Source organism: Chaetodon trifascialis, chromosome 2 (assembly GCF_039877785.1).
Source record: "Chaetodon trifascialis isolate fChaTrf1 chromosome 2, fChaTrf1.hap1, whole genome shotgun sequence".
NCBI classification, from domain to species: Eukaryota; Metazoa; Chordata; class Actinopteri; order Chaetodontiformes; family Chaetodontidae; genus Chaetodon; species Chaetodon trifascialis.
The window spans coordinates 31594029-31612871 of record NC_092057.1 but is presented as its reverse complement, the minus strand read 5'-3'; the positions used below and the strand labels follow the sequence as shown (position 1 = coordinate 31612871).

The 18843-nt window shown below is 43.4% G+C and overlaps 1 protein-coding gene across 4 annotated transcripts in view; it reads left to right on the top strand.

Moving 5' to 3' along the window:
* LOC139347667 (glutamate receptor 2-like) overlaps positions 1–18843 on the top strand; it is a 236651-nt gene that overhangs the window by 8549 nt on the left and 209259 nt on the right. The window lies entirely within an intron of this gene.

Sequence of the window (18843 nt, the reverse complement as noted above, 5' to 3'; positions counted from 1 at the left end):
CGTCTTCAGTTGGTCCAGAACGCTGCTGCTTGTCTCCTGACTGGAACACGTAAGAGGGAACACATAATGCCCATCCTGGCCTCCCTCCACTGGCTGCCTGTGCATTTTAGAGTTCACTTTAAGATTCTTTTATTTGTTTTTAAATCTTTAAATGGTCTCGCCCCGCCTTACCTCTCTGAGCTGCTTCATCTTTACGCTCCTGCTCGGTGCCTCAGGTCAGCTGATCAGCTGCTCCTGGAGGTACTGAGGTCAAAGTTGAAGCTCAGAGGGGATCGTGCCTTTTCTGTCGCTGCCCCAAGACTATGGAACGACCTACCTTTGTGCATTAGACAGGCCCCCTCATTGTCCATTTTTAAAACTCGTCTTAAAACACATTTTTATTCCTTGGCTTTCGACCAAGCTTGAGACTTTGCTCCTGTTTTATTGTGTCTATTGTTTTTATTGTTTGTCTTACATTTTAGGTTTATTCATTTTATTTATTTATTTATGTTCCTATGTGCAGCACTTTGTCACAGCTGTGGTTGTTTTTTAAAGTGCTTTATAAATAAAGTTGAGTTGAGAGAGTTGCGTTGAGATTGTTGCGATCAAAAAAAACAAACTCATGTAAAAAAGTTGTATATAATCACTTCCTATATGATAATAACCATACTTCACATTACAGAACCAGTTGAAAAGATTCAGTTCCCATCTTAAAAAAAAGAAAAGAAAAAGTTTTAACTTGAGAATGAGAAGCATCAGCTCAAAGTTACGAAATCAGCGCAGCTCTCGGCAAAAATAGACCAGGAAGCGGCCAGTAGACATTCATATTAGTATTTATTGAATATGCGCTAATTTTTGCGATTGCAAGATTTCCTGGTCGGACTGATAATATACATTTTGATGCATGAGGGAGGTGGGAAAGTTGGCTTATCCATAAATGTAATTAAGTGTAATGGAAACATTTAGTGAAGTCTATAAAGTAGCCAGCGACACAATATTAATATCTGTGGCACAAATTGATTTTTAATTACTGGAGGTACGCGCTCCCCTCAGCCCTCCACCTATTTTACTGGCCATAGCTAGTCTGTGGGACAGTGGGGGCTGGGAGCCTGTTTGGCTGGCGACCATCCATTGAGTTAGAACAAAGGATACACTGTAATGCAAATAATGACTTTTCAGCCAACAACGCGGCCGGCTCGACACTACGCATGCCTGACAGAGTGACAGACAGGAGAACATTATGACGCCCGTGGTGATGATGTGCGATGTGTCAGTGAAACTACAGGTTTACTCAGCTCTGAAATGTGCCGGGAGTTAATCGCTTCAAATGCACAAATGCAGTGAAGTTCACAAACCACCAACAGTTTATAGAATAGGATGGACTGTCTATCAGTAGCCATTAGAGCAGCTCTCTAATAATTAAAATAGATGTCACACTGTGCGGAAGAGCTTAATAAGTTAACAAGAGATTTGGCCACGACCGCTGAAATGTAAACTTCTGTGATGCAAAACTGTGTTTGCTTCTGATGTCTAAGTGTGAAGCGTTTTAAATCATGTGCATCTTCTTTGTACTCAGAAGCACATCAAGAATGCATTTTTTACTGAAAAATCAACGAAATATCACAGCCTAGAGAAGGATCACAAACTTTTCAATGTCTAATGTCAATTTACTAGTCGCCTTTATATTTATTTATTTACGTGCATAACGTGCTGTCTGCCACCAGCTTTGTGTGGAAATACTTCAAAATATGAAACAATTGGATTTATACTTTATCCAAAATCGGGGTGAAATATTGCATGCCACGGATTAGATAGATACAGAAATCATCATCTGAGAAATACTCATGATACTGATTTCAGTGCGAGCCGGTTGCTGCACTCCGCAGCCGCCTGTGAAGGCGAACGAAATCTGGAACCTTTCAGCTCAATGACATTGCTTAGAAAGCACCAAGTGACTTGTTTTAACGAATTTCATTAGATTAAAATATGTAGAACTGTAAAATATCACTTCCATGAGGCTGTTCAGTCAGACATTAACAGATCACAGGCTGAAATTGGCATTTCATCCTCTCGTCCCTCCCTCTTCAGCGCACTGTAAATGATTTCTGTCCAGTAATATACAGTACACACACATACAGGACTCTGCGTATTGCTGGTAACTGCATCAAATAGCGACCCGCAAATCTAAAATGCGCTGCAAACAGGAAACCCACCAACTGAAAAGCAGAGTGGCTCCGCGAATCAGGCAGAGTATTAAACATTTAACTGTTTAGCAGTTCAGAATGCTAGAAAAACGCGATGCACAACTTCTGTTATTCATGATTAATTTTCTGGGCACAAATCACTCGGCACGCGGAGATGCGCTGGGAGCCTCTCCAAAGGTGGAGAGAGATGTGGAGGAAAAGGCAGGATTGGCAGATGAGCAGATCCAAGTTTGTGAACGAGCACTACAATAATGTGGATGATTAAGCATAATTATATTTAAAAAACTGCACAGGGTGCTCTACTAGACAAGCAGTTTTTCTTACAGCAGTGGAGGCTATGTGCAGATCTAATGAACGACTCAGCAAAGCTGACACGGTAACCAATTATAATGACTGCTCCTCCTGGTGGACTGATTGAGCGAGTGCAGGTAGTTTCCGCAAATGGAGCTTAGGGGCGTTACGAGTTGGCCCTGCGCCGATGACATCATCGCGGGGGATCTCATTACAGTCAGTCATCAGCTTGTAGTAACACAGCTCCAATCCCGTTGATGAGTCAGTGGATATCTTTGTCTTTCTGGATGAGTCAAAGTACGCCAGCACTGGCTCCGTGGTGAGTGTAGTCTTCAGCTGTGACCACTCTTTTTTTGTGATTTTCTGTCCACTTGAACTCACTTCCATCATGCAACTGTCTCAGGCGCACTGTTGTTGATGTCAGGTTTGGAATGAATTTGCCAATGAAATTAATCAATCCCAGCACTCTCAACACACCTTTCTTATCTTCAGGGTGTGGCATCTCCAATATTGCTTTCACTTTGTCCTTGTCCTTGGTTCCACACATGCTGCAGACAGCTTGTCTCCCAGAAACGTGATTTCAGTCACACCAAACTGACATTTTGCTCGGTTGAGCTTTAGTCCATACTTTTGGATGCGTTGCAACACTCCAGTGAGTCTCTCATTGTACTGTTTGAGCGTGGACCCCCAAAGCACGATGTCATCCGAGTACACCCTAACTCCATCGATGCCTTCTATTATGTGCTCCATGGTCCTGTGAAAGATCTCAGGCGCAGAGAAGATTCCAAAAGGCATCCTCTAAAAGGAGTAATGACCAAAAGGTGTATTGAATGTACAGTACTTTGTGCCATCTTCATGCAGCTTCAGCTGCCAAAATCCCTGTGATGCATCCAATTTACTGAAGAACTTTGCACAAGCCATTTCACTTGTTATTTCATCCCTGGTAGGAATCTGGTAATGCTCTCTCTTTATGTTAGCATTAAGGTCTTTTGGATCCATGCACACACGTAGATTACCAGTCTGTTTCTTGACACGCACCATAGAGTTAACCCATTCTGTGGACTCCTCCACTTTCTTTATAACTCCCAGTGACGCCATTCTGTCAAGTTCCTGCTTCAGCTTGTCTCGTAGCGGTGCTGAAACCTGCCTGGGAGCATGAACAACAGGCTGTGCATCCTCTTTTAGCTGTATGTTGTAGGTGAATGGTAAGACACCAAACCCTTTAAAGATGTCAGGATACTGGTTCACAATTGACTCCATACTGTTTGGTACATTACTGTTGATTTGGTACACTGTCTTTACCAGACCTAGACTTTCACATGCTTTGTCACCTAGCAGTGACTCGTGTCCCTCAGGAACGACCACAAACGTGAGGCTGTGATCTTTTCTTTTGTGATCTCTCCCTATCTCACCCAGCCGGTCAAGGCAGATGGCCGCCCACCCAGAGTCTGGTTCTGCCTGAGGTTTCTGGCTGTTAAAAGAAAGTTTTCCTTGCCGCTGTCGCCATGTGCTTGCTCATGAGGGATTGTTGGGTCTCTGTAGATAAAAGAGCTTGCCCTGTACCAGTTCTACATGAAAAGTGTCCTGAGACAACTTTTGTTGTGATTTGTTGCAAAACAAATACAATTGAATTGAAAATTTAATTAGTGGTACAGTGCTAAGCACTGAACACTATTGTTCTTCTGTGCGCTTGTTCTTCTTCTTCTTATTCTTCTTCCGTACAAATTTCGATTCGCTACTAGTCCTACAGTTTTGAGAGCACCCAGGCGAATTATATATCAAAACGTGCGGCTCGATCGGGAATGGTGTGCTATTATTTTTCTCTACAGAATACGAAAAAAATCCCATAAGAAATGAATAGGACAAGCCGAAAAATGCAACAAAATCTCCCCCTTTTTCAAAGGGCTACTGCTCCGGCATACTTTCACGTAGAGGCGCCATTCCAACTTTAAAACGTAAACACAAGTCTCGTCGATTGATGTAGTAATTCTCGTTTTGATAGGTCGTAGAGTTTTTGAGCAGTCGCCGTTCAATGACCGTGAGCGTTGTGGGAGAAATTGTGAGTTTATAATGGGTGTGTATTGCACGGAATGTTCGCGCTAGAGCGGAGGGGATTAACTGCCAGAGTGGAGAGAAGCTCTGAAAATTGTGTGAAACTTTCGGCTTTCCATGCTCCTCCAAAGCACAAATTTCACTCTACATACATTTCCAGAGTTGTAGTGCCGCTTGCGCTGATTCTCACGATGTGCCTGGCAAAGCGATAGGACTTACGGTTTTTGAGTTCTCAGCCTCTGAGCGAGGACAGCGCCTCTGACCTCGCCCATAAGGTCCAATACAAATCAAAAATGGGAGAGACAGAAGCCAGCCATTTTTTAACTCGCTCTAAAATCAGCATTTTTGAGGTCAGTGGAAAAAGAAAGTGATCAGCTTGTACAGCAAAGCCTTGTGACTCTGATGGTGAAGAAATTTCGGCAATAGGAGTTTCAGTGTTGGCGTTAGAAGCGTTTGTTCGGAGGGTGCGCAGAGGCCAAATTCAGACGTTTCTCAGACCCTCACAGAGCCGAAAGGGCTCGTCACCATGGCGACCACTGGAGATTATAATGGGTGTTGTCACAAACCGGGCCAGTTAGTGGCAAAAAAGGGAGTCCACACATGATGTACCAAAATAAAAATGTAATTTATTAGTAAACCATAGAAATGTAAATTAACTTGTAAACCATGAAAATTGAAATTAGGTCAAACTAAACCAAAAAGGTATGCGTATGGATAAATGTAAACCAGTCATGTATGCAATGAGTGTAGGTGCGTGAAATGGGCTGAGTGCAAGTGTTGCATGCAGGAGGAAAACATACCCTGGTCCCACCTGGCAGGTGGGAGCCTGAAACCAGGTTACCAGCCTGGAAGCAGCAAAAGAGAGAGAGTGCAGGGTTTGCAAACCCTTTGTACTCTGCTCACAGGTGAGGCCAGTTGGGCTGACGACCTGCCCACCACTGCCAACCAGGAAGAAAAACAGCCAATCAGCAGGCAGAGGGGCAGGCCGTCACAGTGTGTATTGCACAGAATGTTCGGGAGGGAGCAACTGCCAGAGTGGGAGAGAGCTGGAAAAAACTCTAGATTTTGTCTCTTTCCATACTCCTCCTAGCCCCAATTTACCGTCTACACTCATGATTTTTTACAAGTTTGTAGACAAATTTGTTCTGTCTCTCACAATGTGCTTAAAAACTCTGAGGGGCTTACAGAATTTGAATTAGCAGCCTCCAAATGCGGCCACGTCTGTCTGTGCTCCTCATTGACTCCAATACAAAGATTTTCTGAGAGAAGCAGACCGGACCCCCGTTTTAAACTCGCAAGCGTCTGCAAAATATCGACTTCAGAAACACTGAAATCACACCGAACCGTTCGGGAAGTCCTGATAATGATGACGGTCTGTGTTTTGTTCTGATAGGAGCTACCGTTTTGTCAGCAAAAGCCCAAATGTCAGACCAATGCAGAGGCAGACAATTGCCTTTTCTCCATCTGAATGCATAAGTGTCTGCTGCCCTGATAGCAGGTGTCTGTGTGTGTGCACCTGTGTGTGAGTGGATGACATCATGGATCAGGCCACCTCAAATTGCTGTGGCAACCTCTGAGCCTCAGTACTTCTGTGAGCACTACTCTCCCACATACACATACATACATAGCTTCAGCTGCAGCTATGCAGTGGCTTGCTAACCAGCCACAACCTAGCCTACTACTGGTGAGTTGCATGTGTTAGTGAGGTAATGAGTGATGTTGGTCTGTTAGCATTAGCCACAATGCTAACACGCTAATGCTAACATGCTAACATACATTAAAATGAATGTTCATTGCATTCTAATGGTGGTTCAGATGTTTTTAATGTGTTATTTGACATGCTAATGTTAGCATGCTAATGCTAACATGCTAACATACGTTAAAATGATTGGTAAAGGCATTCTAAGGGTGTTTGAGACCTTTTCAATGTGTTTTTTGACATGCTAATGTCAGCTTAGCATTGTCGCTGATGCTGAAATTGGGCCCTATGAACGGGTTTGACTTTTGATATCGGGCTGCTGTGCTAATAGCCACGCGCACGGCCCAGCGTTTGCACACTGTATCACTCTCCAAATTTCCAGCTGAGGGGAATTTGTCTAGTTGAATCTGCTATTAAGGACATTGTTGAAGAGATTCAGAATATACATGACTGCACAGACAAATACATATACTACGGAATAGATAAAACTTCATTCTGAAAGATTTATCAGTATGCCATTTAAAGAATATAAAAAATCCATGTCTCACTTTTTCAAAGACTGATCAATTTTTCAGGTTGGTCAGTGAATCCTCCAGCCTTGTGTAACGGGCGTGCATTGTCTTTAGCAGTTCATGTCTGATTGAATGCACGTCCATTATCCCTTGTATTTTCTGCGTTGTGTTCCTTGTTGTGCAAGATGAAAGAAGGACCTGAGGCCTGTACCATAAAGCTGGATTACGGTTTAGCGAGATAACTTCAGGCTTAACCCTGCCTTTTTGGTACCATAAAGGTGGCTTACTTTCTATCGGGCTACGTTGCCTGGTAACCTATGCTGAACACCTAACCTGCTCCGGAGCAGGATAAGTTCAGGATAAGAGCTCAGCAGGTATAAAAGCCCCACCTACTGACCAATCATTTCTCTTGGAAAATGGCCTGTCCGTTTTATGAGAACCCGGTGGATCATGGTGCACAGCTTGTGCGAAGAGTACTCAGGCGCGAGAGAATATTTAGAGATGGCTGTAATCCGTTCGAATTGTCTGAACAATCACTGTACAAAAGGTACAGGTTTTCAGGAGAGGGGTTACAATACATCTGTCAGCTGCTGGAGCCTTACATCAGTAATGTAACGCACCGCAACCACGCGCTGACAGTCCCGCAGACAGTATGCATTGCACTGAGGTTTTTTGCCACAGGTAATATATTTCTTATTGATGTTTGTAATTATTATGATGTCTTTAAAACCCTCGTTGGATGGGTTACAAGCAAGCCACAGATAAAATGCCATTAATCCATTATTTGTTTAAGTAAATCATGGATTGATTCATTCATTCATAGGTACTTTTATGTATTCTGTTGGCGATGCCGAAAACCTCGGGAAAAACACAGTATGTAGAGCTATTCATAAAGTCGCGGGGGCCCTGACTGAGCTTGTCGATGCATTCGTGGTGTTTCCCGGCCACCTGCCCACGCAATGCATCAAAGAGGGCTTTTATGACATTGCAGGTAAGCAAGGTTGATGTGTAATTTGCATAATGTAGACTAAGCCCTGGGATGTTTGCCGTTGTATATTGTATTGTATATAGCCTCCAACATGTAGGCCTACATATACATATGCTACATGTATAAGATATAGTAAGCGTACTGACCACTTTGAAGTATATTTTTATACTTATGTTTGATTTGCTCCCATGTTCTCTTTGCTCCACTTGGGTTGCATCTGAAATAATAAGGCTACAATCACATGCCATAACGAAAAATTTCATACACACATACATTTATGGAACACACAAATGTTACTGTAGTCAGATATACAAGTGCAGTCATAGTGGGGAAGTAATATTATAATGGCACGAACTTACGCATTGACACAGTCGGCGATTTTTTGCCAGCAATGCTTGCGCCGTTTGGCAGCTGCAACTGTGTTGCTTTTTGCCTGGATTATTGATTTGTATTCCTCGTATTTATTAATTATTATTGTTTGCTCCTCCGTAGTGAAATATGCGCTCGGGCTGATTTTTCCATGTTTGCGATTGGTTGCATGCGGCAAACTCCGCCCTTTTTATGTGAGCGCGCACAGATCTAGATTGGACAAGCCTGAATTGAATTAGTGAGTTGATAGCCGGCTTTATGGTACCGAAAATCCGGAGGGCGGATGTCTCGTTAAGTGAAGCCCGATAAGTAAGAGGAAGCCTGGCTAGGTTAATCAAGCTTTATGGTACAGGCCTCTGGACAATGACCAGCTACTGGTTGTGCTTTTAATGAAGACAGGATTGTAGATTTGTCTGTACAAATCAACAGAGAGAAACACATAAGGTTTTGCTAACACACAGTCTCCTCCACACAGCACACAGGTCTCAAGCTCCTCCTCTCAGCTCCGCAAACTGCACATTCATTCATGCCAAAATACTCTGAAATAAGAATGTGAAAATGAATGAAATGAGTCACAAAATTCTCAATGCAACCAACACAACCACATGTAAACACCATGTCAGACAAATCACAACACACATACCTGAACAAATCAACAGAGAGAAACACATGAGGTTTTGCTAACACGCAGCCTCCTCCACACAGCACACAGGTCTCAAGCTCCTGTTAGCAGATAACACACAGAAATCCCTGTAGGCTAGCATGTGGAAACACGTCTAACTTAAAGCTTGCAAAAGTCAGTTTGCAACGTTTATATTCGATTGACACATTAGCTGCATGTTCACAACCTAGACACTAACGTTTATACATGCATAAAACAAAGTTGCATTGTCCAAAAACCCAAACAAATATTTGACAATGACTAGCTAAATAGGACCTTACCTCCTCTCAGCTAGCCTGGCGCGAACTGAGAGAAGCACGGGAATGACGGCTCAAAGCCTGCGACCTCTTAAAGTGATAGTACAGGCATTTATACTTAGGTCTGAATACAACACACAGGCATAAATATAGCATATAAAACACACCTTACACAGAACAATATGCAGGATTTGGTGACATTTCAAATGTACAAATAAAGATATAATTTCAACCTGGTTACACTTGCAAATTAAAGACAGCTTGCCATTTCGCTCCAAGCTTTACTCTGAACAAGTTGAAGATGCAGTCTTACAATCTGGCTTCACTGAAATGAATACAAAGATATGTGGACATGTGCAATACAACAGGATAACATACAGTTTGTTGGCACTAGGAAAGATGACTTAATGTTGGTGAGTTTGGTGAACTCATCCTTACTGCAGTGAAAGATAAATGGTAAATATACTGTAATTATATAGGACTTTTCTCATCTGATGACCACTCTAAGCACTTTTTTCATCACAAGTCTGCATTCACCCATTCACACAGACATTTGTACTGCAACTAAACCACCTCCTCATTATATATACACATCGATGCACAGCACTGGGAGCAATTTGGGGTTCTGTAACTTGCCCAAGGATACTTCGACATGTAGTCTGTTGAGGCCAGCGATCCAGTGCATTTAACACCATTCGTCCAGCTAAAGGTGACAAACTGACATCTGTGCAGGTGGACGTCCCCCTAGTGTCCTGGATTGTGGACTACCTGACTGGCAGACCACAGTATGTGCACCTGCAACACTGTGTGTCAGACAGAGTGGTCAGCAACACTGGGGCCCCACAGGGGACTGTTCTCTCTCCCTTCCTCTTCACCCTCTACACCACGGACTTCAACAATTACACAGAGATCGGCCACCTTCAAAAGTTTTCTGATGACTCTGCAATAGTTGGATGTATCTGTAATGGTGATGAGGATGAGTATAGGGCTGCTGTGGACAACTTTGTCACATGGTGTGAGCAGAACCCTCTGCAACTAAATGTGGCAAAGACGAAGGAACTCGTAGTGGACCTGAGGAAAACCAAGGCACTGGTGACCCCTATTTCCATCCAGGGGGTCAGTGTGGACATTGTGGAGGATTACAAGCACCTGGGGGTACATATTGACAATAATCTGGACTGGGCAAAGAACACTGACGCTCTCTACAGGAAGGGCCAGAGTCATCTCTGTTTCCTGAGACGACTGAGGTCCTTCAACATCTGCCAGACTATGCTCAGGATTTTCTATGAGTCTGTGGTGGCTAGTGCTATTCTCTACACTGTTGCATACTGGGGCAGCAGGCTGAGGATGGCAGACTCCAACAGACTCAACAAACTGATCCGCAAGGCCAGCGATGTTGTGAGGATGGAGTGTGACTCTGACGGTGGTGTCAGAGAGGAGGATGCTGACTAAGCTACAGACTATCTTGGACAACGTCTCACACCCACTTCATGATGTGCTGGTCAGGCACAAGAGTACTTTCAGTGAGAGACTCACCCGACCAAAACTCAAGACTGAACACCACAGGAATTCATTCCTGCCTGTGGCCATCAAACTGTACAACTCCTCCCTCTGAATGGCCCTTGGACTTCCTTCTGTATATACTCTGTTTATTTTATTTTTTCTCAGTATATAATTTGTTTTATATTTTGTTGTATATATATATATATATATATATATGTTCTCGGGGCTGCACGGTGGCGCAGCAGGTAGTGTGCATGCCTCACCGCAAGAAGGTCACAGGTTCGATTCCCGGGTCAGGCCTTTCTGTGTGAAGTTTGCATGTTCTTCCTGTGCATTGCGTGGGTTCTCTCCAGGTACTCTGGCTTCCTCCCACAGACCAAAAACATGCTCATTAGGTTGATTGGTGACTCTAAATTGCCCCTAGGTGTGATTGTGAGTGTGAATGGATGTGTGTATGTGCCCTGTGATCGGCTGGCAACCGGTCCAGGGTGTACCCCCCCTCCCCCGCGACCCCGAAAGGGATAAGTGGCATAGAAAATGGATGGATGGATATATGTTCTCAGCATAAATAATTTGTTTATATATATATTCTCTTTTCTTTTCTAATTTTATTCTAATTCTATTGTAAGGAGCACCTGCAACAAAAACAATTTCCCTTCGGGGCTCAATAAAGGAATTCTGACCACCGACCTTCTGATAAGTGAACTACCACCAGCAGATTAACATGTGATCGTTATCATCTTATTTGAAAAATGGATAGCTGATAGTCCCACTGAAGCAGAATGTATTGTCAGAGTAGATGCTTAGATGTCAAAAAGCAAAATTATTAGTCATGCCTACCTGTCCATCCCAATCACACACCTGAAACTCATCACTATCGCCCCCAGTCAACCTGGCCCCAGTGCATGCCCCCCGGATCGGCTGTTTGTTCTCCCTGCTCTGCAGTCCGACGTCCTCCAGTAGGCTCACGCCTCCAAGCTCACCTATCATCCTGGTATCCAGAGAACCCAAGACATCCTTCATCAACGCATCTAGTGGTCCACATTAAGCAAGGATGTCAAGGGGTTTGTCAACACCTCTGCCATCTGCAACCAACACAAGCCACCTCACCATGCCCCTGCTGGGTTTCTGCAGCCTCTCCCGGTGCCACACCGCACATGGTAGCATATCTCTCTGGACTTCATCACAGGCCTCCCACCGTCTCAAGGGAATGTGACCATCCTAACTGTGGTAGATTGGTTCAGCAAGATGTCTCCCTTCATTCACCTGACCAAACTTCCTTCCGCCAAAGAAACCACAGAACTAGTCCTGCTCCATGTTTTCTGCCTCCACGGTCTCCCAGTTGACATGGTGTCTGATCGGGGGCTCGTTTTCCTCTGTTTTTACTGGAAAGAGTTGTGCAGTCTACTGGGGGCCACACCCAGTCTGTTGTCCGGATTCCACCCCCAGTCCAATGCTCAAATTGAGTGCATGAATCAGGAGATGGAAACAGCCTCTGCTGCATGGTCTCCTCCTCCTGGTAGCAGCAGCTGCTGTGGGTGCAATACGCACACAACATCCAAACCAGCCCTGCCACAGGACTGTCACCCTTCCAGTGTGCCTATGGATTTCAGCCTTCACTCTTTCTGGTCTTGCAGAAGGAAGTCTACTGTCCCTCCATCCAAACCTTCATCCACCGCTGCTGCTGCACCTGGTCCCAGGCCAGAGCTTCACTCCTCTGCTCCATGGGATGCTACACAACCACTGCTAGTCGTAGTCAAACCTGGGCATACAAGTAGGGCCAGAAGGTGTGACTTTCTACTTGGGATCTTCCTCTTTGGGTGTAGTCCAGAAAGATGGCACCCAGGTTCATTGCTGCTTTCACCATAGAGGGTCATTAGTTCCACGGCTGTGAGGTTGAGGCTCCCCCAGTCTATTAGAGTGCACCCCTCTTTCTACATCTCCTGGGTCCGAGAGAGCCCACTCATTCCTGCTGATCTACCTCCTTCAGACTTAGACTTTAGGCTGCTTCTTTATTGATACCAATTTGGGAAATTATTTTGCTGCATTAGCAATTAGCAATTAAACATACAGGCAAATACAGAATGTACACACAATTATTAAGAAAAAAGTAACAAAAAATATAAACAGGAATAAAAATATAACTAAGTTAAACTAAATATATACTTATATAATATGTATTATAATGTATAATACACCTGACCATGTGGTGGTGAAGAGAATGTTCAGGGTTATCTATGATGGATAACAGTCTGTCCAGTGTCCTTCTCTCCACCACCTCCTCAAAACTGTCTAGTTTGCAACCAATAACCGAGCTGGCCTTCCTGATCAGTTTGTTCAGTCAGGTTTTGCTGGCTCCGATGCTGCTCCCCCAGAAGACTGCACCAAAGAAGAGTGCATTGTCAATAACAGACTGGTAAAAGATCTGGACATCTTGCTGCACATATTGAATGATCTGAGCCTCCTCAGGAAATAGTGTCTACTCATCCCCTTCTTGTAAACATCCTTGATGTTAGTTTTCCAGTTCAGTCTGTTGTCGAGGTGCGCTCCGAGGTAAATCCTCGGTTGAAATCCTCAACCACTGCAACATTCTCCCCCAGAATGCACAGTGGTTGTGTGGTTGTCCTGTTCCTTCTGAAATCAATCACCATCTCCTTGGTCTTGGCCAGGTTAAGCAGCAGGGGATTTCTACCAGACCATTCCACAAAATCTTCACTGCTCTGTATTTCAGAAATCAGAATCAGAAATCAGAAAAAGCTTTATTGCTAAGTGCGATTTTACACATACGAGGAATTTGCTGTGGTGAAATTGCTGCATGCGTGCATTCTAAAAAATACTATTAAAAAGTAAAAAATATAACAATATATTTACACAAGTCACACAATTAATCACACAAGTAGACAGAATAGTCCACTGTGGTCCTCCTACATCCCTTTCCACGGTCTCAGACAGAATGTTGCCTAGTCGGACAAACTGTGATCTGTCTGTCAGGTAGTCAGTAATCCAGGAGATTATGAGCGTGTCGACTCCCATCGCTCGCATCTTCTCAGCCAGGAGCAGCGGCTGAATGGTATGAAATGCACTGGAGATATCACTCCAGAGGCAGTTGCAAGGTATTGACAGTACCTCGGGGTCTTGTTCACGAGTGAGGGGACAATGGAACGTGAGATTGGTCGGAGAATTGGAGCAGTGGGGGTGGTATTGCGTTCGCTCTACCACACCATTGTGATGAAAAGAGAGCTGAGCCAGAAGGCAAAGCTCTCGATCTACTGGTCAATCTACCGGTCGATCAAGAGGCTTCCAGTGGTCGTCTGTGGCTCGATCTGTTCGGAGGTCCAGTGAAGAACCAGGCACTCCCAGGTTGAGAGCCGATGTTGGACAGGGATGTTCAGGAGCTGGAGCTCTACGGTGTCAGCAGCAGGCGAGGAACATTTTCGGATGGTTATCTAACCCGGACCAGCGGGTCAGCAGCAGGTTGCAGGTCTTTCGTTTGGTTGGTTGATTTAACAATAACAAGATTGATAACGTCTGTGATGGCTAGTTGAAAAGTGTCTCTGAAATTATTATTACTTGACTAGAATTTTAACTGATAAAACAAAACAAATCAAATCAGGCGGCTTAGTGTGGAGAGTAAAAATTAAAGTTTCAAGGAGAGAAAACTAGAAAAAAACTACATCTTCTGAAGAATGAAATCAAGCTACTCGGCGTGACTGAGCAGCACAAAAGACTTAGAAAAAGACTGAATAAAAACACGACGACAAAAGAAAACTAGACTAGAAGAGGACAGATGGAAAACTAAACTTAAACTAAGAAAACTAAACTCAGACGGACTGTCTGCTGCATGCTGCAGGCAGTATATCGCTCCAGGGCGTGTCTAATCACCAATAGGCTGTCGCGCATGTGGGACGGCTTTCAGGCGAGCGATGTGATTTCACCTTATAAAGCGAGGATTAATGAATGATTCTTACGAGGGACTCATCTGCTTCTCACTATGGTCAATCACATATATTCTCAATGATCAATTTTCAAGGACATTTCAACATCGTTCACAACATGTGTCAGACACCTTGGATGAATAATGACAACATTCAACACTAATCATGATAATAATTTCCAATACTCCTAATATATATGGCGACTCAGGGTATAACTAACACAACATTACAAATAGATAAAGAAAGGCAGACTATATTTGCCCCAAAATGATCAGCACTATTATGCTTACTATTAATAACTGTCTCATGTCAAGCATATTCAACCTAACTGCTACGAACCTCTAGATGGCAGTATGGTTCCATGGTAGAATCTCAGACAAACTTTGTAGGAAAGTTAAAATCAATTTTAGAGTCACCAATTAACGTAATGAGCATGTTTTTGGTCTGTGGGAGGAAGCCAAAGTGCCCGAGAGAACCCACGCATGCACGGGAAGAACATGCAAGCTTCACGCAGAAAGGCCCTGCCCAACCCGGGGATCGAACCGGCGATCTTCTTGCGGTGAGGCACGTGAACTACCTGCTGCGCCACCGTGCCGCCCACTGTAAGAAAATCCAAAGTTAAATCAAACATAGACATTCAGTTATCCTGGTGTATTAGAAAGAAGGCACACAGACATACAAACAGTTTGCTTCAGGAATGTCTCATTTAGAACCCATCAGCATTATCTGATTTTGTAGGTTCCTCTGGGACCTGGCACCTTTCATTCAGACAGTTTTATTGTCCTGATCTCTCATGGGGCTATCAGGAAAGAATTAGCATTGCCATGAGAACATTGTGAACAAGAGATAGCCTTTCATGTAAAGGTATTGGTATTCCCACTTCCCTGAAAGAGTGTGGAGGAGATGTCTCTTAGCCAGACATCTTGTCTCTCTCCAAATTAACACCTTCCCTGTAAACAGTTCAAATGGTCAGTAGCTCTTGTTGATGTTTTACAACTCCATTTCTCCTGAAGGAATGACAAAGAGGGGGAAAGAGAGTCAATTACAGGTCAGTTCTGATTCACTGTCATCTGTCTAGTCTGGACCCAATGACTTTGACACCAGTCTCTATGTAGCGTTCATGCTCAAGCACTGCATCAATTTAACTTTTCCTTTTTTTCTGTTTTCTGGCTGCAGAGAGGATCATGTCAATTCACAATGAACACCTGATGGACAGTGTCTGAGTCCTCAAGCAGGATACACACTTTAAGTTCATGTGCCCTGACAGAGCTCTGCACTACTTATTTTTTATGCAGTGAACTGGCAGTGGTTTACAATTGTCACTTTATTTGAATGTGAAAGTTTTTTGTTCTGTCCATTAAAGGAGCATTAACGTGTCTTTTTCTCATTTGTGTTTTCTTTTATTCTGATGTTCTGTTGCAGATGCCCTGTATGGAGTGAGAAGTGGGTGTTATTCAGCTGATGGAAAACACAGAAGTGTCATATGCTTTTTAATGGTCGTCAAACTAGAAAAGTGCTATATAAATACAATGCGTATCCCATTTAACAGTACAATATGTTCCTGCTTTTAGTTGTCATACAGCATATGAATATGACTACATAATAGACTACATAATATATACTGGTTAAATGAACAGAAAGTATTCAAGGCTCTCACCCATCATATAAAATGCTATGTAACAGCCGTGGCTGGTCGTAGGGTTGGTGTTTTGATCCCTGGCCCCTGCAGTCCACATGTCAAAGTGTCCCAGGGCACCATACTGAACCCCAAGTTGCTCACAATGCTGTTACTATTATGTACATATTATTCTTATGTACGTATACTGTTATGTACTATCATGTTAAAATATACATATACATGCTACCATACACTTATACACCAAGTCCATATACTATCGTGCTGTATTACATTTTAGATTTAGATTTTAAAATATTTTTCTATTTAATCCATTACTTAATTATTATTATTATGAGATCATTTAATGTGATTATTATTGTCATTGCTGTGTGTTTTTCTCTCTCTGTCTCTCCCTGTCTATCACGATTGTGTCACTAATCACAATCACATGATTCAGTGGAATTAAAGCTCTTGCAGTCACCTCCTCTTGGATCAAAATACCTCTCCAGTAACCTGCATAATTTCATGAATGGCTCTGGTGTCATTCAGAAACTTTGCCTCCTTTCCTGATCAGTTTTTCATGAGAACAAGTCTCTCTCACCTGTCTTTGTTGGATGCAGTCAGGCAGGCATGTAGTATCTTTGGCCCGGCAGTGCTGAACCAAAGAAGCATATACTTCTATCATATATATAGAAGCGGGCTTTTGTGGGATTCATTTTTGGATATATCAGTGTTTTTGCTATTGTTAATGATAGTGAAACTAGTATCAGACATATGTGAAGTGGAATAAGTAGGAGACGCGGGGTACATGGGGGACATGTCCCCTGCACTTCCCCTATCTGTGTCCTCCATCCACCGCACTTTTTACAGCCATTGCAACCACTTAATTCATTTTTAACGTGTTGAGGCGTTTTTCCGAGCCACCTTTAAACACATCATGAGTAGACGGAGCTAAAAGGAGGCAAACAAACACCGCTGCCGTGTGTCATCAGAGACAGGCTGTGCTCCATTCAAACATTCAGCAAACCAACCAACAAAGACATTCTATATTGTATATTATTGCCTCAGACTTTGGCTAAAAGATGACAAATAGATGCCAAATTAGAAACCCACTCCTCCTTAATTTCTGCACAGAACATGTGCTCACTATTGTTTTGCACATATTTGTTAATCTTTATAAAATAGAAAGAACAGTGTAAGGGAGGAAACAGTGGGCCAGAGGCCAGCAAAATTATTAATTCTTCATCCATTCCAATAAACATCTATTTATTTATTTCCAGCTGTTTACTTCAGGCACAGAAATAACAAAAAATAATAGGACACACACCACACATGCTGAATGAGCTGTCCCTGCTGCTCATGCATGCAGCTGAAGTGATGAGAAACCAAAACGTTTTCTTCTTCAGAAGTCCTTGAACATAGGGTGGAAGACAGTCAATGATGATAACTTGATTATTGTGTTTACAGCATTTCATATCACATGCCATATGCACTAACTTTCGCATGGAAAAAAAAGGCATCACATGACAGCAGTATTGTGGTCATTTAGTTATCATTACAGGGGAGCAGTATTGATGGCTGATTATTTGTTGTTCCGGTCAAAGCAATCATCGAAGTGGTTGAGCTCATCAGGGAGGGAGGCATTTTTTGGTTTATGTGGCAGGGGTCGGCGTTGTGGAAGAGCTCCTCAATCTGTAGCTTAGCTTCAGGTTAACTCTGGATGAGCTGTAGACCGATGCGTTGCCAGATCTGAAGGCAGCCTCATGTTCCTTTAGTAGGAGGCAGATCTTTCTGTTCATCCAAGGCTTTTGGGGGAAAATTCTTATCTGTTTGTGGGTGGTGACGTTGTCAACACATGTGTCTCCTCTAATGGGGCAGGAGACATTCTGGGGAAATTTGGGCAGAACAGTCCTCAGGTTGGAGTGGTTGAAGTCTCTAGCAACAATAAAGGCTCCATCAGGGTGTGCAGTTTGTGGTTTGTGGATAGCAGCATACAGTTCTTGCATCGCTAGGTTAGCATTAGCATCCAGGGGGTATAAACTGTAGTTATCACAACGGATGTGAACTCTCTAGGCAGATAAAAAGGTCTGCACTTGTTCATCAGATTTTCCAGATTAGCAGAACAGTGGCTCCCGGTGATAACAGAGTTTGTCCGCCTACTTTTGTTCACTTAAATACACAGTCCTCTGCCCCTGGTCTTACCGGAGTGCTCTGCCGTTCTGTCCACTCTGAAGATGTGGCATCCCTGCAGCTCTAACATGTTGTCTGGGATGCTGTTGTTTAGCCACGTTTCAGTAAAAATCATGATGTTGCAGTCCATAAACATCCTCTGTGAGGTGATCAGAGGATGTAGCTCATCCATTTTGTTCGCTAAGGACCGAACTTTGGCGAGGAAGGTACTGATTAGCAATAGCTGGTGCAGGGTTAGCCGTAGCTTAGTCCGTAGACCTTTGTACTTCCTTCTCCTTTGTTTACGACCTTGACACCGCTGACGGTCCATCCGGTCGGCGTAGCTGTCCTGGCGATTTCATGGGGGAGGTGAAGTTTGTTGTGTACACTGCTTGTGCATCAGAATCTTAGATCCAAAAGTAGTTGTCTGCTGTAGGAAGTGTTTGCAAAGTTGTACTGAGCAAGCAGGCTCGAAATCAGTAAGAGAATAAGAAATATATCACGAATTCTAGTGAGACACTGAGCCTCACATTGGTGCATGCACTGCCATCTTGGTTGCTTACTGCCTCTTAGTAGAAACTGTGTGGTTTTCTTTATATGATATAT